Here is a 23,591-nt window from a genome sequence, read left to right on the forward strand (position 1 = left end):
CATGTGGAACCCAAGTATGATCAACCATGTGAACGGGAGACGTGTTCAAATATGTCTCAGTTTTCCTCCCCTGGTACTCGGGTGCAACATTCCAGACGCTTTACTAACACTCTCCCCACTTGGAGAGTCAGCGCCTTTAACCTCCTGTTTGGCCCAGTTTGCAATTTCTGCGGAAGATGAACAGGAATAGCGAGAACCAATGAGAGGCTAGCTGGAGGTGTCTGGACGGGCAAATTTAACTCTCATTTCCCACCAAGAAGAGGAAATAACCAAAGGCTCAGCGTGCCGTACCGGAACCAGATTAGGGCCTGAAGACATCCTGCGGTGTTGCGGCCAGGTCACAAGAAAGCGAGTTGAAGAAAGGAGCTCAGGGGCACTGTAATTCACAAACCTGCAGAGTTATAAATGACAGCTATCGTCCAAAAATATACTGAAGTAAGGCTGCCAAGAGGACTTGAAAGCAGGGCAGAATTGCAGGAAACCGATTTCAGGAGGTAGACTGGAATTGCATTGAAAGCATAGGAAAAGAGGCAGAACGTACACAATGATGCACTTGGCCAAAAAGGGCGTATGCGTTTTTTCCTGAATATATTCAGGAAAAAACGCATACGCACTTTTTGGCCAACCAAGCAAGCTTGCAAAGGAAATCTGCACTACAATGAAGTCTCACTTCCCCCCGGTCAAAAGGGCCATCTGAAAAAAGTGTAAAATCCAGAAAGGCAAGACAGGCCATGGAGAACTGGGAGCCTTGTTATGCTGATGGGCGGGATGTAAATTGCCAACAACCACTCGGGAGAAGTGTATGGTGTTTCCTGAAACATCTAAAAAACAAAGCAACAGAACCTAGGGCACTTCCACTTATGGTCCTATAGCTTAGGGAAATTAAAATCAAAAAGACACAGCCACCCCAAAGTTTGGAACGGCTCTGTTTACAAGAACCTCGTTTACAGTACAAGTTCAACATCGGAGAAAGTGAAAAATGGATAAAGAACTTGTGGTATTTACTTACAAAGCAATATCACTCAGCAATGAAATCTGTGTCATCAGGCCCTTAGCAGCACAATGAGTGGATTCAGGTATGATGATTCTAACTGAAATAAGTCACACAGAAAAAGAAACATCATAAGATATCACTAATACACGGAATGTAAACTTGGCTACACAGGAACTGAATTCCAAAACAGAACAGTGTCTCAAATTTAGAAAACCAACTTATGCTTGCTTAAGGGGAAAGGTGAGTTGGGGTGCTGCATAAAACCAGAGATTGAAATGAGCACAGATAAAGTTCCTTAAGCCAAATATGGAATAGACAAGAGCTACTCCTTGCTCAACGAAATGGACTCAACACCCCATATTAAACGCCTAAGAATGTACCTGACTAGTAAGTATCTTAAAACCTATGGATTGCTATGTCTCCAAAAGAGAATCAAGCGTGTGTACAGGGGCATAAACGCAGCAGTGATAGGATTGGAGAGGTTCGGTGAGCAAATGAAGACCCTTTGAAGTCATATTGCATGGTACACATTACACGGGTCTCAACTCTCCAGGTTTAAGGTATTCTTCCTTCAGCTAAAACATGCATGTGGAACCCAAGTATGATCAACCATGTGAACGGGAGACGTGTTCAAATATGTCTCAGTTTTCCTCCCCTGGTACTCGGGTGCAACATTCCAGACGCTTTACTAACACTCTCCCCACTTGGAGAGTCAGCGCCTTTAACCTCCTGTTTGGCCCAGTTTGCAATTTCTGCGGAAGATGAACAGGAATAGCGAGAACCAATGAGAGGCTAGCTGGAGGTGTCTGGATGGGCAAATTTAACTCTCATTTCCCACCAGGAAGAGGAAATAACCAAAGGCTCAGCGTGCCGTACCGGAACCAGATTAGGGCCTGAAGACATCCTGCGGTGTTGCGGCCAGGTCACAAGAAAGCGAGTTGAAGAAAGGAGCTCAGGGGCACTGTAATTCACAAACCTGCAGAGTTATAAATGACAGCTATCGTCCAAAAATATACTGAAGTAAGGCTGCCAAGAGGACTTGAAAGCGGGGCAGAATTGCAGGAAACCGATTTCAGGAGGTAGACTGGAATTGCATTGAAAGCATAGGAAAAGAGGCAGAACGTCCACAATGATGCACTTGGCCAAAAAGGGCGTATGCGTTTTTTCCTGAATATATTCAGGAAAAAACGCATACGCCCTTTTTGGCCAACCAAGCAAGCTTGCAAAGGAAATCTGCACTACAATGAAGTCTCACTTCCCCCCGGTCAAAAGGGCCATCTGAAAAAAGTGTAAAATCCAGAAAGGCAGGACAGGCCATGGAGAACTGGGAGCCTTGTTATGCTGATGGGCGGGATGTAAATTGCCAACAACCACTCGGGAGAAGTGTATGGTGTTTCCTGAAACATCTAAAAAACAAAGCAACAGAGCCTAGGGCACTGCCACTTATGGTCCTATAGCTTAGGGAAATTAAAATCAAAAAGACACAGCCACCCCAAAGTTTGGGACGCCTCTGTTTACAAGAACCTCGTTTACAGTACAAGTTCAACATCGCAGAAAGTGAAAAATGTATAAAGAACTTGTGGTACTTACGTACAATGCAGTATCACTCAGCAATGAAATCTATGTCATCAGGCCCGTAGCAGCATAATGAGTGGATTCAGGTATGATGATTCTAACTGAAATAAGTCACACAGAAAAAGAAACATCATAAGTTATCACTAATACACGGAATGTAAACTTGGCTACACAGGAACTGAATTACAGAACAGAACAGGGTCTCAAATTTAGAAAACCAACTTATGCTTGCTTAAGGGGAAAGGTGAGTTGGGGTGCTGCATAAAACCAGATATTGAAATGAGCACAGATAAAGTTCCTTAAGCCAAATATGGAATAGACAAGAGCTACTCCTTGCTCAACGAAATGGACTCAAAACCCCATATTAAACCCCTAAGAATGTACCTGACTAGTAAGTATCTTAAAACCTATGGATTGCTATGTCTCCAAAAGAGAATCAAGCGTGTGTACAGGGGCATAAACGCAGCAGTGATAGGATTGGAGAGGTTCGGTGAGCAAATGAAGACCCTTTGAAGTCATATTGCATGGTACCCATTCCACGGGTTTCAAATACCCAGGTTTAAGGTATTCTTCCTCAGCTAAAACATGTATGTGGATCCTAGAGTATGATCAACCATGTGATCGCGAGACGTGTTCAAATATGTCTCAGTTTTCCTCCCCTGGTACTCGGGTGCAACATTCCAGACGCTTTACTAACACTCTCCCGACTTGGAGAGTCAGTCCCTTTAACCTCCTGTTTGGCCCAGTTTGCAATTTCTGCGGAAGATGAACAGGAATAGCGAGAACCAATGAGAGACTAGCTGGAGGTGTCTGGACGGGCAAAATTAACTCTCATTTCCCACCAGGAAGAGGAATTAACCAAAGGCTCAGCGTGCCGTGCCAGAACCAGATTAGGGCCTGAAGCCATCCTGCGGTGTTGCGGCCAGGTCACAAGAAAGCGAGTTGAAGAAAGGAGCTCAGGGGCACTGTAATTCACAAACCTGCAGACTTATAAATGACAGCTATCGTCCAAAAATAGACTGAAGTAAGGCTGCCAAGAGGACTTGAAAGCGGGGCAGAATTGCAGGAAACCGATTTCAGGAGGTAGACTGGAATTGCATTGAAAGCATAGGAAAAGAGGCAGAACGTACACAATGATGCACTTGGCCAAAAAGGGCGTATGCGTTTTTTCCTGAATATATTCAGGAAAAAACGCATACGCCCTTTTTGGCCAACCAAGCAAGCTTGCAAAGGAAATCTGCACTACAATGAAGTCTCACTTCCCCCCGGTCAAAAGGGCCATCTGAAAAAAGTGTAAAATCCAGAAAGGCAAGACAGGCCATGGAGAACTGGGAGCCTTGTTCTGCTGATGGGCGGGATGTAAATTGCCAACAACCACTCGGGAGAAGTGTATGGTGTTTCCTGAAACATCTAAAAAACAAAGCAACAGAACCTAGGGCACTTCCACTTATGGTCCTATAGCTTAGGGAAATTAAAATCAAAAAGACACAGCCACCCCAAAGTTTGGAACGGCTCTGTTTACAAGAACCTTGTTTACAGTACAAGTTCAACATCGGAGAAAGTGAAAAATGGATAAAGAACTTGTGGTATTTACTTACAAAGCAATATCACTCAGCAATGAAATCTGTGTCATCAGGCCCTTAGCAGCACAATGAGTGGATTCAGGTATGATGATTCTAACTGAAATAAGTCACACAGAAAAAGAAACATCATAAGATATCACTAATACACGGAATGTAAACTTGGCTACACAGGAACTGAATTCCAAAACAGAACAGTGTCTCAAATTTAGAAAACCAACTTATGCTTGCTTAAGGGGAAAGGTGAGTTGGGGTGCTGCATAAAACCAGAGATTGAAATGAGCACAGATAAAGTTCCTTAAGCCAAATATGGAATAGACAAGAGCTACTCCTTGCTCAACGAAATGGACTCAACACCCCATATTAAACGCCTAAGAATGTACCTGACTAGTAAGTATCTTAAAACCTATGGATTGCTATGTCTCCAAAAGAGAATCAAGCGTGTGTACAGGGGCATAAACGCAGCAGTGATAGGATTGGAGAGGTTCGGTGAGCAAATGAAGACCCTTTGAAGTCATATTGCATGGTACGCATTACACGGGTCTCAACTCTCCAGGTTTAAGGTATTCTTCCTTCAGCTAAAACATGCATGTGGAACCCAAGTATGATCAACCATGTGAACGGGAGACGTGTTCAAATATGTCTCAGTTTTCCTCCCCTGGTACTCGGGTGCAACATTCCAGACGCTTTACTAACACTCTCCCCACTTGGAGAGTCAGCGCCTTTAACCTCCTGTTTGGCCCAGTTTGCAATTTCTGCGGAAGATGAACAGGAATAGCGAGAACCAATGAGAGGCTAGCTGGAGGTGTCTGGATGGGCAAATTTAACTCCCATTTCCCACCAGGAAGAGGAAATAACCAAAGGCTCAGCGTGCCGTACCGGAACCAGATTAGGGCCTGAAGACATCCTGCGGTGTTGCGGCCAGGTCACAAGAAAGCGAGTTGAAGAAAGGAGCTCAGGGGCACTGTAATTCACAAACCTGCAGAGTTATAAATGACAGCTATCGTCCAAAAATATACTGAAGTAAGGCTGCCAAGAGGACTTGAAAGCGGGGCAGAATTGCAGGAAACCGATTTCAGGAGGTAGACTGGAATTGCATTGAAAGCATAGGAAAAGAGGAGGAACGTACACAATGATGCACTTGGCCAAAAAGGGCGTATGCGTTTTTTCCTGAATATATTCAGGAAAAAACGCATACGCCCTTTTTGGCCAACCAAGCAAGCTTGCAAAGGAAATCTGCACTACAATGAAGTCTCACTTCCCCCCGGTCAAAAGGGCCATCTGAAAAAAGTGTAAAATCCAGAAAGGCAGGACAGGCCATGGAGAACTGGGAGCCTTGTTATGCTGATGGGCGGGATGTAAATTGCCAACAACCACTCGGGAGAAGTGTATGGTGTTTCCTGAAACATCTAAAAAACAAAGCAACAGAGCCTAGGGCACTGTCACTTATGGTCCTATAGCTTAGGGAAATTAAAATCAAAAAGACACAGCCACCCCAAAGTTTGGGACGCCTCCGTTTATAAGAACCTCGTTTACCATACAAGTTCAATATCACAGAAAGTGAAAAATGGATAAAGAACTTGTGGTACTTACGTACAATGCAGTATCACTCAGCAATGAAATCTATGTCATCAGGCCCGTAGCAGCATAATGAGTGGATTCAGGTACGATGATTCTAACTGAAATAAGTCACACAGAAAAAGAAACATCATAAGATATCACTAATACACGGAATGTAAACTTGGCTACACAGGAACTGAATTACAGAACAGAACAGGGTCTCAAATTTAGAAAACCAACTTATGCTTGCTTAAGGGGAAAGGTGAGTTGGGGTGCTGCATAAAACCAGAGATTGAAATGAGCACAGATAAAGTTCCTTAAGCCAAATATGGAATAGACAAGAGCTACTCCTTGCTCAACGAAATGGACTCAACACCGCATATTAAACGCCTAAGAATGTACCTGACTAGTAAGTATCTTAAAACCTATGGATTGCTATGTCTCCGAAAGAGAATCAAGCATGTGTACAGGGGCATAAACGCAGCAGTGATAGGACTGGAGATGTTCGGTGAGCAAATGAAGACCCTTTGAAGTCATATTGCATGGTACCCATTCCACGGGTTTCAAATACCCAGGTTTAAGGTATTCTTCCTCAGCTAAAACATGCATGTGGAACCTAGAGTATGATCAACCATGTGATCGGGAGACGTGTTAAAATATGTCTCAGTTTTCCTCCCCTGGTACTCGGGTGCAACATTCCAGACGCTTTACTAACACTCTCCCGACTTGGAGAGTCAGTCCCTTTAACCTCCTGTTTGGCCCAGTTTGCAATTTCTGCGGAAGATGAACAGGAATAGCGAGAACCAATGAGAGACTAGCTGGAGGTGTCTGGACGGGCAAAATTAACTCTCATTTCCCACCAGGAAGAGGAATTAACCAAAGGCTCAGCGTGCCGTGCCAGAACCAGATTAGGGCCTGAAGCCATCCTGCGGTGTTGCGGCCAGGTCACAAGAAAGCGAGTTGAAGAAAGGAGCTCAGGGGCACTGTAATTCACAAACCTGCAGACTTATAAATGACAGCTATCGTCCAAAAATAGACTGAAGTAAGGCTGCCAAGAGGACTTGAAAGCAGGGCAGAATTGCAGGAAACCGATTTCAGGAGGTAGACTGGAATTGCATTGAAAGCATAGGAAAAGAGGCAGAACGTCCACAATGATGCACTTGGCCAAAAAGTGCGTATGTGTTTTTTCCTGAATATATTCAGGAAAAAACGCATACGCCCTTTTTGGCCAACCAAGCAAGCTTGCAAAGGAAATCTGCACTACAATGAAGTCTCACTTCCCCCCGGTCAAAAGGGCCATCTGAAAAAAGTGTAAAATCCAGAAAGGCAAGACAGGCCATGGAGAACTGGGAGCCTTGTTCTGCTGATGGGCGGGATGTAAATTGCCAACAACCACTCGGGAGAAGTGTATGGTGTTTCCTGAAACATCTAAAAAACAAAGCAACAGAACCTAGGGCACTTCCACTTATGGTCCTATAGCTTAGGGAAATTAAAATCAAAAAGACACAGCCACCCCAAAGTTTGGAACGGCTCTGTTTACAAGAACCTCGTTTACAGTACAAGTTCAACATCGGAGAAAGTGAAAAATGGATAAAGAACTTGTGGTATTTACTTACAAAGCAATATCACTCAGCAATGAAATCTGTGTCATCAGGCCCTTAGCAGCACAATGAGTGGATTCAGGTATGATGATTCTAAGTGAAATAAGTCACACAGAAAAAGAAACATCATAAGATATCACTAATACACGGAATGTAAACTTGGCTACACAGGAACTGAATTCCAAAACAGAACAGTGTCTCAAATTTAGAAAACCAACTTATGCTTGCTTAAGGGGAAAGGTGAGTTGGGGTGCTGCATAAAACCAGAGATTGAAATGAGCACAGATAAAGTTCCTTAAGCCAAATATGGAATAGACAAGAGCTACTCCTTGCTCAACGAAATGGACTCAACACCCCATATTAAACGCCTAAGAATGTACCTGACTAGTAAGTATCTTAAAACCTATGGATTGCTATGTCTCCGAAAGAGAATCAAGCATGTGTACAGGGGCATAAACGCAGCAGTGATAGGATTGGAGATGTTCGGTGAGCAAATGAAGACCCTTTGAAGTCATATTGCATGGTACCCATTCCACGGGTTTCAAATACCCAGGTTTAAGGTATTCTTCCTCAGCTCAAACATGCATGTGGAACCTAGAGTATGATCAACCATGTGATCGGGAGACGTGTTAAAATATGTCTCAGTTTTCCTCCCCTGGTACTCGGGTGCAACATTCCAGACGCTTTACTAACACTCTCCCGACTTGGAGAGTCAGTCCCTTTAACCTCCTGTTTGGCCCAGTTTGCAATTTCTGCGGAAGATGAACAGGAATAGCGAGAACCAATGAGAGACTAGCTGGAGGTGTCTGGACGGGCAAAATTAACTCTCATTTCCCACCAGGAAGAGGAATTAACCAAAGGCTCAGCGTGCCGTGCCAGAACCAGATTAGGGCCTGAAGCCATCCTGCGGTGTTGCGGCCAGGTCACAAGAAAGCGAGTTGAAGAAAGGAGCTCAGGGGCACTGTAATTCACAAACCTGCAGACTTATAAATGACAGCTATCGTCCAAAAATAGACTGAAGTAAGGCTGCCAAGAGGACTTGAAAGCAGGGCAGAATTGCAGGAAACCGATTTCAGGAGGTAGACTGGAATTGCATTGAAAGCATAGGAAAAGAGGCAGAACGTCCACAATGATGCACTTGGCCAAAAAGGGCGTATGCGTTTTTTCCTGAATATATTCAGGAAAAAACGCATACGCCCTTTTTGGCCAACCAAGCAAGCTTGCAAAGGAAATCTGCACTACAATGAAGTCTCACTTCCCCCCGGTCAAAAGGGCCATCTGAAAAAAGTGTAAAATCCAGAAAGGCAAGACAGGCCATGGAGAACTGGGAGCCTTGTTCTGCTGATGGGCGGGATGTAAATTGCCAACAACCACTCGGGAGAAGTGTATGGTGTTTCCTGAAACATCTAAAAAACAAAGCAACAGAACCTAGGGCACTTCCACTTATGGTCCTATAGCTTAGGGAAATTAAAATCAAAAAGACACAGCCACCCCAAAGTTTGGAACGGCTCTGTTTACAAGAACCTCGTTTACAGTACAAGTTCAACATCGGAGAAAGTGAAAAATGGATAAAGAACTTGTGGTATTTACTTACAAAGCAATATCACTCAGCAATGAAATCTGTGTCATCAGGCCCTTAGCAGCACAATGAGTGGATTCAGGTATGATGATTCTAAGTGAAATAAGTCACACAGAAAAAGAAACATCATAAGATATCACTAATACACGGAATGTAAACTTGGCTACACAGGAACTGAATTCCAAAACAGAACAGTGTCTCAAATTTAGAAAACCAACTTATGCTTGCTTAAGGGGAAAGGTGAGTTGGGGTGCTGCATAAAACCAGAGATTGAAATGAGCACAGATAAAGTTCCTTAAGCCAAATATGGAATAGACAAGAGCTACTCCTTGCTCAACGAAATGGACTCAACACCCCATATTAAACGCCTAAGAATGTACCTGACTAGTAAGTATCTTAAAACCTATGGATTGCTATGTCTCCAAAAGAGAATCAAGCGTGTGTACAGGGGCATAAACGCAGCAGTGATAGGATTGGAGAGGTTCGGTGAGCAAATGAAGACCCTTTGAAGTCATATTGCATGGTACGCATTACACGGGTCTCAACTCTCCAGGTTTAAGGTATTCTTCCTTCAGCTAAAACATGCATGTGGAACCCAAGTATGATCAACCATGTGAACGGGAGACGTGTTCAAATATGTCTCAGTTTTCCTCCCCTGGTACTCGGGTGCAACATTCCAGACGCTTTACTAACACTCTCCCCACTTGGAGAGTCAGCGCCTTTAACCTCCTGTTTGGCCCAGTTTGCAATTTCTGCGGAAGATGAACAGGAATAGCGAGAACCAATGAGAGGCTAGCTGGAGGTGTCTGGACGGGCAAATTTAACTCTCATTTCCCACCAGGAAGAGGAAATAACCAAAGGCTCAGCGTGCCGTACCGGAACCAGATTAGGGCCTGAAGACATCCTGCGGTGTTGCGGCCAGGTCACAAGAAAGCGAGTTGAAGAAAGGAGCTCAGGGGCACTGTAATTCACAAACCTGCAGAGTTATAAATGACAGCTATCGTCCAAAAATATACTGAAGTAAGGCTGCCAAGAGGACTTGAAAGCAGGGCAGAATTGCAGGAAACCGATTTCAGGAGGTAGACTGGAATTGCATTGAAAGCATAGGAAAAGAGGCAGAAAGTACACAATGATGCACTTGGCCAAAAAGGGCGTATGCGTTTTTTCCTGAATATATTCAGGAAAAAACGCATACGCCCTTTTTGGCCAACCAAGCAAGCTTGCAAAGGAAATCTGCACTACAATGAAGTCTCACTTCCCCCCGGTCAAAAGGGCCATCTGAAAAAAGTGTAAAATCCAGAAAGGCAAGACAGGCCATGGAGAACTGGGAGCCTTGTTCTGCTGATGGGCGGGATGTAAATTGCCAACAACCACTCGGGAGAAGTGTATGGTGTTTCCTGAAACATCTAAAAAACAAAGCAACAGAACCTAGGGCACTTCCACTTATGGTCCTATAGCTTAGGGAAATTAAAATCAAAAAGACACAGCCACCCCAAAGTTTGGAACGGCTCTGTTTACAAGAACCTCGTTTACAGTACAAGTTCAACATCGGAGAAAGTGAAAAATGGATAAAGAACTTGTGGTATTTACTTACAAAGCAATATCACTCAGCAATGAAATCTGTGTCATCAGGCCCTTAGCAGCACAATGAGTGGATTCAGGTATGATGATTCTAAGTGAAATAAGTCACACAGAAAAAGAAACATCATAAGATATCACTAATACACGGAATGTAAACTTGGCTACACAGGAACTGAATTCCAAAACAGAACAGTGTCTCAAATTTAGAAAACCAACTTATGCTTGCTTAAGGGGAAAGGTGAGTTGGGGTGCTGCATAAAACCAGAGATTGAAATGAGCACAGATAAAGTTCCTTAAGCCAAATATGGAATAGACAAGAGCTACTCCTTGCTCAACGAAATGGACTCAACACCCCATATTAAACGCCTAAGAATGTACCTGACTAGTAAGTATCTTAAAACCTATGGATTGCTATGTCTCCAAAAGAGAATCAAGCGTGTGTACAGGGGCATAAACGCAGCAGTGATAGGATTGGAGAGGATCGGTGAGCAAATGAAGACCCTTTGAAGTCATATTGCATGGTACGCATTACACGGGTCTCAACTCTCCAGGTTTAAGGTATTCTTCCTTCAGCTAAAACATGCATGTGGAACCCAAGTATGATCAACCATGTGAACGGGAGACGTGTTCAAATATGTCTCAGTTTTCCTCCCCTGGTACTCGGGTGCAACATTCCAGACGCTTTACTAACACTCTCCCCACTTGGAGAGTCAGCGCCTTTAACCTCCTGTTTGGCCCAGTTTGCAATTTCTGCGGAAGATGAACAGGAATAGCGAGAACCAATGAGAGGCTAGCTGGAGGTGTCTGGACGGGCAAATTTAACTCTCATTTCCCACCAGGAAGAGGAAATAACCAAAGGCTCAGCGTGCCGTACCGGAACCAGATTAGGGCCTGAAGACATCCTGCGGTGTTGCGGCCAGGTCACAAGAAAGCGAGTTGAAGAAAGGAGCTCAGGGGCACTGTAATTCACAAACCTGCAGAGTTATAAATGACAGCTATCGTCCAAAAATATACTGAAGTAAGGCTGCCAAGAGGACTTGAAAGCAGGGCAGAATTGCAGGAAACCGATTTCAGGAGGTAGACTGGAATTGCATTGAAAGCATAGGAAAAGAGGCAGAAAGTACACAATGATGCACTTGGCCAAAAAGGGCGTATGCGTTTTTGCCTGAATATATTCAGGAAAAAACGCATACGCCCTTTTTGGCCAACCAAGCAAGCTTGCAAAGGAAATCTGCACTACAATGAAGTCTCACTTCCCCCCGGTCAAAAGGGCCATCTGAAAAAAGTGTAAAATCCAGAAAGGCAAGACAGGCCATGGAGAACTGGGAGCCTTGTTATGCTGATGGGCGGGATGTAAATTGCCAACAACCACTCGGGAGAAGTGTATGGTGTTTCCTGAAACATCTAAAAAACAAAGCAACAGAACCTAGGGCACTTCCACTTATGGTCCTATAGCTTAGGGAAATTAAAATCAAAAAGACACAGCCACCCCAAAGTTTGGAACGGCTCTGTTTACAAGAACCTCGTTTACAGTACAAGTTCAACATCGGAGAAAGTGAAAAATGGATAAAGAACTTGTGGTATTTACTTACAAAGCAATATCACTCAGCAATGAAATCTGTGTCATCAGGCCCTTAGCAGCACAATGAGTGGATTCAGGTATGATGATTCTAACTGAAATAAGTCACACAGAAAAAGAAACATCATAAGATATCACTAATACACGGAATGTAAACTTGGCTACACAGGAACTGAATTCCAAAACAGAACAGTGTCTCAAATTTAAAAAACCAACTTATGCTTGCTTAAGGGGAAAGGTGAGTTGGGGTGCTGCATAAAACCAGAGATTGAAATGAGCACAGATAAAGTTCCTTAAGCCAAATATGGAATAGACAAGAGCTACTCCTTGCTCAACGAAATGGACTCAACACCCCATATTAAACGCCTAAGAATGTACCTGACTAGTAAGTATCTTAAAACCTATGGATTGCTATGTCTCCAAAAGAGAATCAAGCGTGTGTACAGGGGCATAAACGCAGCAGTGATAGGATTGGAGAGGTTCGGTGAGCAAATGAAGACCCTTTGAAGTCATATTGCATGGTACGCATTACACGGGTCTCAACTCTCCAGGTTTAAGGTATTCTTCCTTCAGCTAAAACATGCATGTGGAACCCAAGTATGATCAACCATGTGAACGGGAGACGTGTTCAAATATGTCTCAGTTTTCCTCCCCTGGTACTCGGGTGCAACATTCCAGACGCTTTACTAACACTCTCCCCACTTGGAGAGTCAGCGCCTTTAACCTCCTGTTTGGCCCAGTTTGCAATTTCTGCGGAAGATGAACAGGAATAGCGAGAACCAATGAGAGGCTAGCTGGAGGTGTCTGGATGGGCAAATTTAACTCTCATTTCCCACCAGGAAGAGGAAATAACCAAAGGCTCAGCGTGCCGTACCGGAACCAGATTAGGGCCTGAAGACATCCTGCGGTGTTGCGGCCAGGTCACAAGAAAGCGAGTTGAAGAAAGGAGCTCAGGGGCACTGTAATTCACAAACCTGCAGAGTTATAAATGACAGCTATCGTCCAAAAATAGACTGAAGTAAGGCTGCCAAGAGGACTTGAAAGCGGGGCAGAATTGCAGGAAACCGATTTCAGGAGGTAGACTGGAATTGCATTGAAAGCATAGGAAAAGAGGCAGAACGTCCACAATGATGCACTTGGCCAAAAAGGGCGTATGCGTTTTTTCCTGAATATATTCAGGAAAAAACGCATACGCCCTTTTTGGCCAACCAAGCAAGCTTGCAAAGGAAATCTGCACTACAATGAAGTCTCACTTCCCCCCGGTCAAAAGGGCCATCTGAAAAAAGTGTAAAATCCAGAAAGGCAGGACAGGCCATGGAGAACTGGGAGCCTTGTTATGCTGATGGGCGGGATGTAAATTGCCAACAACCACTCGGGAGAAGTGTATGGTGTTTCCTGAAACATCTAAAAAACAAAGCAACAGAGCCTAGGGCACTGCCACTTATGGTCCTATAGCTTAGGGAAATTAAAATCAAAAAGACACAGCCACCCCAAACTTTCGAACGGCTCTGTTTACAAGAACCTCGTTTACAGTACAAGTTCAACATCGCAGAAAGTGAAAAATGGATAAAGAAATTGTGGTATTTACTTACAAAGCAATATCACTCAGCAATGAAATCTGTGTCATCAGGCCCATAGCAGCACAATGAGTGGATTCAGGTATGATGATTCTAACTGAAATAAGTCACACAGAAAAAGAAACATCATAAGTTATCTCTAATACACGGATTGTAAACTTGGCTACACAGGAACTGAATTACAGAACAGAACAGGGTCTCAAATTTAGAAAACCAACTTATGCTTGCTTAAGGGGAAAGGTGAGTTGGGGTGCTGCATAAAACCAGAGATTGAAATGAGCACAGATAAAGTTCCTTAAGCCAAATATGGAATAGACAAGAGCTACTCCTTGCTCAACGAAATAGACTCAACACCCCATATTAAACGCCTAAGAATGTACCTGACTAGTAAGTATCTTAAAACCTATGGATTGCTATGTCTCCAAAAGAGAATCAAGCGTGTGTACAGGGGCATAAACGCAGCAGTGATAGGATTGGAGAGGTTCGGTGAGCAAATGAAAACCCTTTGAAGTCATATTGCATGGTACGCATTACACGGGTCTCAACTCTCCAGGTTTAAGGTATTCTTCCTTCAGCTAAAACATGCATGTGGAACCCAAGTATGATCAACCATGTGAACGGGAGACGTGTTCAAATATGTCTCAGTTTTCCTCCCCTGGTACTCGGGTGCAACATTCCAGACGCTTTACTAACACTCTCCCCACTTGGAGAGTCAGCGCCTTTAACCTCCTGTTTGGCGCAGTTTGCAATTTCTGCGGAAGATGAACAGGAATAGCGAGAACCAATGAGAGGCTAGCTGGAGGTGTCTGGATGGGCAAATTTAACTCTCATTTCCCACCAGGAAGAGGAAATGACCAAAGGCTCAGCGTGCCGTACCGGAACCAGATTAGGGCCTGAAGACATCTTGCGGTGTTGCGGCCAGGTCACAAGAAAGCGAGTTGAAGAAAGGAGCTCAGGGGCACTGTAATTCACAAACCTGCAGAGTTATAAATGACAGCTATCGTCCAAAAATAGACTGAAGTAAGGCTGCCAAGAGGACTTGAAAGCGGGGCAGAATTGCAGGAAACCGATTTCAGGAGGTAGACTGGAATTGCATTGAAAGCATAGGAAAAGAGGCAGAACGTCCACAATGATGCACTTGGCCAAAAAGGGCGTATGCGTTTTTTCCTGAATATATTCAGGAAAAAACGCATACGCCCTTTTTGGCCAACCAAGCAAGCTTGCAAAGGAAATCTGCACTACAATGAAGTCTCACTTCCCCCCGGTCAAAAGGGCCATCTGAAAAAAGTGTAAAATCCAGAAAGGCAGGACAGGCCATGGAGAACTGGGAGCCTTGTTATGCTGATGGGCGGGATGTAAATTGCCAACAACCACTCGGGAGAAGTGTATGATGTTTCCTGAAACATCTAAAAAACAAAGCAACAGAGCCTAGGGCACTGCCACTTATGGTCCTATAGCTTAGGGAAATTAAAATCAAAAAGACACAGCCACCTCAAACTTTCGAATGGCTCTGTTTACAAGAACCTCGTTTACAGTACAAGTTCAACATCGCAGAAAGTGAAAAATGGATAAAGAAATTGTGGTATTTACTTACAAAGCAATATCACTCAGCAATGAAATCTGTGTCATCAGGCCCATAGCAGCACAATGAGTGGATTCAGGTATGATGATTCTAACTGAAATAAGTCACACAGAAAAGAAACATCATAAGATATCAGTAATACACGGAATGTAAACTTGGCTACACAGGAACTGAATTACAGAACAGAACAGGGTCTCAAATTTAGAAAACCAACTTATGCTTGCTTAAGGGTAAAGGTGAGTTGGGGTGCTGCATAAAACCAGAGATTGAAATGAGCACAGATAAAGTTCCTTAAGCCAAATATGGAATAGACAAGAGCTACTCCTTGCTCAACGAAATGGACTCAACACCGCATATTAAACGCCTAAGAATGTACCTGACTAGTAAGTATCTTAAAACCTATGGATTGCTATGTCTCCGAAAGAGAATCAAGCATGTGTACAGGGGCATAAACGCAGCAGTGATAGGATTGGAGAGGTTCGGTGAGCAAATGAAGACCCTTTGAAGTCATATTGCATGGTACCCATTCCACGGGTTTCAACTACCCAGGTTTAAGGTATTCTTCCTTCAGCTAAAACATGCATGTGGAACCCAGAGTATGATCAACCATGTGATCGGGAGACGTGTTCAAATATGTCTCAGTTTTCCTCCCCTGATACTCGGGTGCAACATTCCAGACGCTTTACTAACACTCTCCCCACTTGGAGAGTCAGCGCCTTTAACCTCCTGTTTGGCCCAGTTTGCAATTTCTGCGGAAGATGAACAGGAATAGCGAGAACCAATGAGAGACTAGCTGGAGGTGTCTGGACGGGCAAATTTAACTCTCATTTCCCACCAGGAAGAGGAAATAACCAGAGGGTCAGCGTGCCATGCCGGAACCAGATTAGGGCCTGAAGCCATCCTGCGGTGTTGCGGCCAGGTCACAAGAAAGCAAGTTGAAGAAAGGAGCTCAGGGGCACTGTAATTCACAAACCTGCAGAGTTATAAATGACAGCTATCGTCCAAAAATAGACTGAAGTAAGGCTGCCAAGAGGACTTGAAAGCGGGGCAGAATTGCAGGAAACCGATTTCAGGAGGTAGACTGGAATTGCATTGAAAGCATAGGAAAAGAGGCAGAACGTCCACAATGATGCACTTGGCCAAAAAGGGCGTATGCGTTTTTTCCTGAATATATTCAGGAAAAAACGCATACGCCCTTTTTGGCCAACCAAGCAAGCTTGCAAAGGAAATCTGCACTACAATGAAGTCTCACTTCCTCCTGGTCAAAAGGGCCATCTGAAAAAAGTGTAAAATCCAGAAAGGCAGGACAGGCCATGGAGAACTGGGAGCCTTGTTATGCTGATGGGCGGGATGTAAATTGCCAACAACCACTCGGGAGAAGTGTATGGTGTTTCCTGAAACATCTAAAAAACAAAGCAACAGAGCCTAGGGCACTTCCACTTATGGTCCTATAGCTTAGGGAAATTAAAATCAAAAAGACACAGCCACCCAAAGTTTGGGACGCCTCTGTTTACAAGAACCTCGTTTACCGTACAAGTTCAATATCACAGAAAGTGAAAAATGGATAAAGAACTTGTGGTACTTACGTACAATGCAGTATCACTCAGCAATGAAATCTATGTCATCAGGCCCGTAGCAGCATAATGAGTAGATTCAGGTACGATGATTCTAACTGAAATAAGTCACACAGAAAAAGAAACATCATAAGATATCAGTAATACACGGAATGTAAACTTGGCTACACAGGAACTGAATTACAGAACAGAACAGGGTCTCAAATTTAGAAAACCAACTTATGCTTGCTTAAGGGTAAAGGTGAGTTGGGGTGCTGCATAAAACCAGAGATTGAAATGAGCACAGATAAAATTCCTTAAGCCAAATATGGAATAGACAAGAGCTACTCCTTGCTCAACGAAATGGACTCAACACCGCATATTAAACGCCTAAGAATGTACCTGACTAGTAAGTATCTTAAAACCTATGGATTGCTATGTCTCCGAAAGAGAATCAAGCATGTGTACAGGGGCATAAACGCAGCAGTGATAGGATTGGAGAGGTTCGGTGAGCAAATGAAGACCCTTTGAAGTCATATTGCATGGTACCCATTCCACGGGTTTCAACTACCCAGGTTTTAGGTATTCTTCCTTCAGCTAAAACATGCATGTGGAACCCAGAGTATGATCAACCGTGTGATCGGGAGACGTGTTCAAATATGTCTCAGTTTTCCTCCCCTGGTACTCGGGTGCAACATTCCAGACGCTTTACTAACACTCTCCCCACTTGGAGAGTCAGCGCCTTTAACCTCCTGTTTGGCACAGTTTGCAATTTCTGCGGAAGATGAACAGGAATAGCGAGAACCAATGAGAGGCTAGCTGGAGGTGTCTGGACGGGCAAATTTAACTCTCATTTCCCACCAGGAAGAGGAAATAACCAAAGGCTCAGTGTGCCGGGCCGGAACCAGATTACGGCCTGAAGCCATCCTGCGGTGTTGCGGCCAGCTCAAAAGAAAGCGAGTTGAAGAAAGGAGCTCAGGGGCACTGTAATTCACAAACCTGCAGAGTTATAAATGACAGCTATCGTCCAAAAATAGACTGAAGTTAGGCTGCCAAGAGGACTTGAAAGCGGGGCAGAATTGCAGGAAACCGATTTCAGGAGGTAGACTGGAATTGCATTGAAAGCTTAGGAAAAGAGGCAGAACGTCCACAATGATGCACTTGGCCAAAAAGGGCGTATGCGTTTTTTCCTGAATATATTCAGGAAAAAACGCATACGCCCTTTTTGGCCAACCAAGCAAGCTTGCAAAGGAAATCTGCACTACAATGAAGTCTCACTTCCCCCCGGTCAAAAGGGCCATCTGAAAAAAGTGTAAAATCCAGAAAGGCAGGACAGGCCATGGAGAACTGGGAGCCTTGTTATGCTGATGGGCGGGATGTAAATTGCCAACAACCACTCGGGAGAAGTGTATGGTGTTTCCTGAAACATCTAAAAAACAAAGCAACAGAACCTAGGGCACTGCCACTTATGGTCCTATAGCTTAGGGAAATTAAAATCAAAAAGACACAGCCACCCCAAAGTTTGGGACGGCTCTGTTTACAAGAACCTCGTTTACAGTACAAGTTCAACATCGCAGAAAGTGAAAAATGGAGAAAGAAGTTGTGGTATTTACTTACAAAGCAATATCACTCAGCAATGAAATCTGTGTCATCAGCCCCTTAGCAGCACAATGAGTGGATTCAGGTATGATGATTCTAACTGAAATAAGTCACACAGAAAAAGAAACATCATAAGATATCAGTAATACACGGAATGTAAACTTGGCTACACAGGAACTGAATTACAGAACAGAACAGGGTCTCAAATTTAGAAAACCAACTTATGCTTGCTTAAGGGGAAAGGTGAGTTGGGGTGCTGCATAAACCCAGAGATTGAAATGAGCACAGATAAAGTTCCTTAAGCCAAATATGGAATAGACAAGAGCTACTCCTTGCTCAATGAAATGGACTCAACACCCCATATTAAACGCCTAAGAATGTACCTGACTAGTAAGTATCTTAAAACCTATGGATTGCTATGTCTCCGAAAGAGAATCAAGCATGTGTACAGGGGCATAAACGCAGCAGTGATAGGATTGGAGAGGTTCGGTGAGCAAATGAAGACCCTTTGAAGTCATATTGCATGGTACCCATTCCACGGGTTTCAACTACCCAGGTTTAAGGTATTCTTCCTTCAGCTAAAACATGCATGTGGAACCCAGAGTATGATCAACCATGTGACCGGGAGACGTGTTCAAATATGTCTCAGTTTTCGTACCCTGGTACTCGGGTGCAACATTCCAGATGCTTTACTAACACTCTCCCCACTTGGAGAGTCAGCGCCTTTAACCTCCTGTTTGGCACAGTTTGCAATTTCTGCGGAAGATGAACAGGAATAGCGAGAACCAATGAGAGACTAGCTGGAGGTGTCTGGACGGGCAAATTTAACTCTCATTTCCCACGAGGAAGAGGAAATAACCAAAGGCTCAGCGTGCCGTACCAGAACCAGATTAGGGCCTGAAGCCATCCTGCGGTGTTGCGGCCAGCTCAAAAGAAAGCGAGTTGAAGAAAGGAGCTCAGGGGCACTGTAATTCACAAACCTGCAGAGTTATAAATGACAGCTATCGTCCAAAAATAGACTGAAGTAAGGCTGCCGAGAGGACTTGAAAGCGGGGCAGAATTGCAGGAAACCGATTTCAGGAGGTAGACTGGAATTGCATTGAAAGCATAGGAAAAGAGGCAGAACGTCCACAATGATGCACTTGGCCAAAAAGGGCGTATGCGTTTTTTCCTGAATATATTCAGGAAAAAACGCATACGCCCTTTTTGGCCAACCAAGCAAGCTTGCAAAGGAAATCTGCACTACAATGAAGTCTCACTTCCCCCCGGTCAAAAGGGCCATCTGAAAAAAGGGTAAAATCCAGAAAGGCAGGACAAGCCATGGAGAACTGGGAGCCTTGTTATGCTGATGGGCGGGATGTAAATTGCCAACAGACACTCGGGAGAAGTGTATGGTGTTTCCTTAAACATCTAAAAAACAAAGCAACAGAGCCTAGGGCACTGCCACTTATGGTCCTATAGCTTAGGGAAATTAAAATCAAAAAGACACAGCCACCCCAAAGTTTGGGACGCCTCTGTTTACAAGAACCTCGTTTACAGTACAAGTTCAACATCGCAGAAAGTAAAAAATGGATAAAGAAGTTGTGGTATTTACTTACAAAGCAATATCACTCAGCAATGAAATCTATGTCATCAGGGCCTTAGCAGAACAATGAGTGGATTCAGGTATGATGATTCTAACTGAAATAAGTCACACAGAAAAAGAAACATCATAAGATATCAGTAATACACGGAATGTAAACTTGGCTACACAGGAACTGAATTACAGAACAGAACAGGGTCTCAAATTTAGAAAACCAACTTATGCTTGCTTAAGGGGAAAGGTGAGTTGGGGTGCTGCATAAAACCAGAGATTGAAATGAGCACAGATAAAGTTCCTTAAGCCAAATATGGAATAGACAAGAGCTACTCCTTGCTCAATGAAATGGACTCAACACCCCATATTAAACGCCTAAGAATGTACCTGACTAGTAAGTATCTTAAAACCTATGGATTGCTATGTCTCCGAAAGAGAATCAAGCATGTGTACAGGGGCATAAACGCAGCAGTGATAGGATTGGAGAGGTTCGGTGAGCAAATGAAGACCCTTTGAAGTCATATTGCATGGTACCCATTCCACGGGTTTCAACTACCCAGGTTTAAGGTATTCTTCCTTCAGCTAAAACATGCATGTGGAACCCAGAGTATGATCAACCATGTGATCGGGAGACGTGTTCAAATATGTCTCAGTTTTCCTCCCCTGGTACTCGGGTGCAACATTCCAGATGCTTTACTAACACTCTCCCGACTTGGAGAGTCAGTCCCTTTAACCTCCTGTTTGGCGCAGTTTGCAATTTCTGTGGAAGATGAACAGGAATAGCGAGAACCAATGAGAGACTAGCTGGAGGTGTCTGGATGGGCAAATTTAACTCTCATTTCCCACCAGGAAGAGGAATTAACCAAAGGCTCAGCGTGCCGGGCCAGAACCAGATTAGGGCCTGAAGCCATCCTGCGGTGTTGCGGCCAGGTCACAAGAAAGCGAGTTGAAGAAAGGAGCTCAGGGGCACTGTAATTCACAAACCTGCAGAGTTATAAATGAGAGCTATCGTCCAAAAATAGACTGAAGTAAGGCTGCCAAGAGGACTTGAAAGCGGGGCAGAATTGCAGGAAACCGATTGCAGGAGGTAGACTGGAATTGCATTGAAAGCATAGGAAAAGAGGCAGAACGTCCACAATGATGCACTTGGCCAAAAAGGGCGTATGCGTTTTTTCCTGAATATATTCAGGAAAAAACGCATACGCCCTTTTTGGCCAACCAAGCAAGCTTGCAAAGGAAATCTGCACTACAATGAAGTCTCACTTCCCCCCGGTCAAAAGGGCCATCTGAAAAAAGTGTAAAATCCAGAAAGGCAGGACAGGCCATGGAGAACTGGGAGCCTTGTTATGCTGATGGGCGGGATGTAAATTACCAACAGACACTCAGGAGAAGTGTATGGTGTTTCCTGAAACATCTAAAAAACAAAGCAACAGAGCCTAGGGCACTGCCACTTATGGTCCTATAGCTTAGGGAAATTAAAATCAAAAAGACACAGCCACCCCAAAGTTTGGGACGCCTCTGTTTACAAGAACCTCGTTTACAGTACAAGTTCAACATCGCAGAAAGTGAAAAATGGATAAAGAAGTTGTGGTAATTACTTACAAAGCAATATCACTCAGCAATGAAATCTATGTCATCAGGGCCTTAGCAGCACAATGAGTGGATTCAGGTATGATGATTCTAACTGAAATAAGTCACACAGAAAAAGAAACATCATAAGATATCAGTAATACACGGAATGTAAACTTGGCTACACAGGAACTGAATTACAGAACAGAACAGGGTCTCAAATTTAGAAAACCAACTTATGCTTGCTTAAGGGGAAAGGTGAGTTGGGGTGCTGCATAAAACCAGAGATTGAAATGAGCACAGATAAAGTTCCTTAAGCCAAATATGGAATAGACAAGAGCTACTCCTTGCTCAACGAAATGGACTCAACACCGCATATTAAACGCCTAAGAATGTACCTGACTAGTAAGTATCTTAAAACCTATGGATTGCTATGTCTCCGAAAGAGAATCAAGCATGTGTACAGGGGCATAAACGCAGCAGTGATAGGATTGGAGAGGTTCGTGAGCAAATGAAGACCCTTTGAAGTCATATTGCATGGTACCCATTCCACGGGTTTCAACTACCCAGGTTTAAGGTATTCTTCCTTCAGCTAAAACATGCATGTGGAACCTAGAGTATGATCAACCATGTGATCGGGAGACGTGTTCAAATATGTCTCAGTTTTCGTACCCTGGTACTCTGGTGCAACATTCCAGACGCTTTACTAACACTCTCCCCACTTGGAGAGTCAGTCCCTTTAACCTCCTGTTTGGCCTAGTTTGCAATTTCTGTGGAAGATGAACAGGAATAGCGAGAACCAATAAGAGACTAGCTGGAGGTGTCTGGATGGGCAAATTTAACTCTCATTTCCCACCAGGAAGAGGAATTAACCAAAGGCTCAGCGTGCCGTGCCGGAACCAGATTAGGGCCTGAAGACATCCTGCGGTGTTGCGGCCAGGTCACAAGAAAGCGAGTTGAAGAAAGGAGTTCAGGGGCACTGTAATTCACAAACCTGCAGACTTATAAATGACAGCTATCGTCCAAAAATACACTGAAGTAAGGCTGCCAAGAGGACTTGAAAGCGGGGCAGAATTGCAGGAAACCGATTTCAGGAGGTAGACTGGAATTGCATTGAAAGCATAGGAAAAGAGGCAGAACGTCCACAATGATGCACTTGGCCAAAAAGGGCGTATGCGTTTTTTCCTGAATATATTCAGGAAAAAACGCATACGCCCTTTTTGGCCAACCAAGCAAACTTGCAAAGGAAATCTGCACTACAATGAAGTCAAACTTCCCCCCGGTCAAAAGGGCCATCTGAAAAAAGTGTAAAATCCAGAAAGGCAGGACAGGCCATGGAGAACTGGGAGCCTTGTTATGCTGAAGGGCGGGATGTAAATTGCCAACAAACACTCGGGAGAAGTGTATGGTGTTTCCTGAAACATCTAAAAAACAAAGCAACAGAGCCTAGGGCACTTCCACTTATGGTCCTATAGCTTAGGGAATTTAAATTCAAAAAGACACAGCCACCCCAAAGTTTCGAACGGCTCTGTTTACAAGAACCTCGTTTACAGTACAAGTTCAACATCGCAGAAAGTGAAAAATGGATAAAGAAGTTGTGGTATTTACTTACAAAGCAATATCACTCAACAATGAAATCTGTGTCATCAGGCCCTTAGCAGCACAATGAGTGGATTCAGGTATGATGATTCTAACTGAAATAAGTCACACAGAAACAGAAACATCATAAGATATCAGTAATACACGGAATGTAAACTTGGCTACACAGGAACTGAATTACAGAACAGAACAGGGTCTCAAATTTAGAAAACCAACTTATGCTTGCTTAAGGGGAAAGGTGAGTTGGGGTGCTGCATAAAACCAGAGATTGAAATGAGCACAGATAAAGTTCCTTAAGCCAAATATGGAATAGACAAGAGCTACTCCTTGCTCAACAAAATGGACTCAACACCCCATATTAAACGCCTAAGAATGTACCTGACTTGTAAGTATCTTAAAACCTATGGATTGCTATGTCTCCGAAAGAGAATCAAGCATGTGTACAGGGGCATAAACGCAGCAGTGATAGGATTGGAGAGGTTCGGTG

At 43.8% G+C, this 23,591-nt stretch overlaps 1 long non-coding RNA gene across 1 annotated transcript in view; it reads right to left on the bottom strand.

Moving 5' to 3' along the window:
* Positions 1 to 21,618, bottom strand: part of LOC307189343 — a 497,106-nt gene extending 475,488 nt beyond the window's left edge. The window contains exon 1 of the long non-coding RNA XR_013829159.1: positions 21,539 to 21,618. This is a non-coding gene — a long non-coding RNA (uncharacterized lncRNA). The remainder of the gene's footprint in view (positions 1 to 21,538) is intronic.
* Positions 21,619 to 23,591: the final 1,973 nt, after the last annotated feature.

Source organism: Stenella coeruleoalba (assembly GCF_951394435.1).
Source record: "Stenella coeruleoalba genome assembly, chromosome: 7".
NCBI classification, from domain to species: Eukaryota; Metazoa; Chordata; class Mammalia; order Artiodactyla; family Delphinidae; genus Stenella; species Stenella coeruleoalba.